A 1353-nucleotide genomic window follows, 5' to 3' on the forward strand; every position below is an offset into this window, starting at 1 on the left:
CTGCCTGCCTGTCTGTGGGGGAACGCGAGTGCTGCCCACACTGCGTGGGACCCCAGGAGGGGTGCTGGTGGGAGAGGGTGCCTGGGCAGAGCCCAGCTCTTTGGGGAGCCCCGGCTTCAGCTTCCCAGAGAGCGTCAAACCTGGCACCGCTTTGTGGACAACCACAGCAGCTCCCGGGACTGCCTTATTTCACACTCACCCACACCGAACTCAGAAAGACAGTAACTAGGGTTAGAGTCACACCTGGAGCACAGGAGATGCCGCCAGCGAGTGCTGAATGTGGCTTTGGGGCCGTTTCAGCCTTTTTTATAAAGCAAAACACCTCTGCCTGCCAGCCCGGGGGGCACGCGCGGGGTGGTGTGGGTGCTGGGCTGGCTGCCTGTGCTGCAGAGCAATTCCCACAACGCCAGGGAGGAGCGGGGCAAGGGGCAGTGGAAATCTGTGCCAGCAGCTTCCCTGTCACTGCTCACATCTCCCACCACCTCCACTCCTCCTCCTGGTGTAACCAGCTGCCTTCCCTCACAGACCGCCGCGCCACTGCCTTCTTGCAATGATTCCAGCACAGCAGAAGCAACATGCACCTGCCAAGGGCAGCCACGGCCTGTTATTTCGGAAGGTTTCTGACTTTAAAAGGGGTTAAACTTGAAAATTCCAGGAACGAGAAGTAGGAGTTTGAAGTCTGGCCATCAGCCCCAGGTGCTCCCAGTGCGGGATGGCCCCAGCAGGGATACTGTTTATTTGGAAGCCCGTGGACAGCCAGGCTGTGCTGGGCACAGTCAGGCTGAGTTAACTGGGTTAACTGGAGGGTGCTGAGGCCACTTACATGGTTAAAAAGTGCACCTGAAGCCTCAGGCATCCCTCCCTGTCTGTCTCGGGGATGAGCAGATGGATGTATTTCCCTAAACACCCTAAATAAAAAGTTAATGTCTTCAAATTATTAATATGGGTATTGCCAGGATAAGTAGATCGAGATGAAGTGTTTGCTCAGCTCTGCTCCCAGCACAGAGCCGTGTTTGAATCAGCAGGGGGCGCGGAGAGCCCCAGTCCTTCAGCTCCAAACTGGGACTCTTCTATGCTGGTGTTTATACTTACACCCATGTTCTCTGGCAGGTGCCCAAACCTCCTCCGAGCTGCTGTGAAGGATGCTGTGAAGGATGCTATGAGAGCCCCAGGGCCGGGGCTGCCTTAGGGGCACTGCCCAGGGCACTGCCCACTGTCACTTCAGCACGGGCGACAGCTTGGCAGGCTCGGGGGCGCTTTTTTCGGGCAAGGAGGGTTGATCAGCCCCTCCATCCCCAGGGAAAGGTACTGGGCAGAGCTTCGCGCCGCTAATGCGTCCTGAGGACCACCTCG

This window comes from Buceros rhinoceros, unplaced genomic scaffold (genome assembly GCF_000710305.1).
Source record: "Buceros rhinoceros silvestris isolate BGI_N320 unplaced genomic scaffold, ASM71030v1 scaffold21032, whole genome shotgun sequence".
Lineage (NCBI taxonomy): Eukaryota > Metazoa > Chordata > Aves > Bucerotiformes > Bucerotidae > Buceros > Buceros rhinoceros.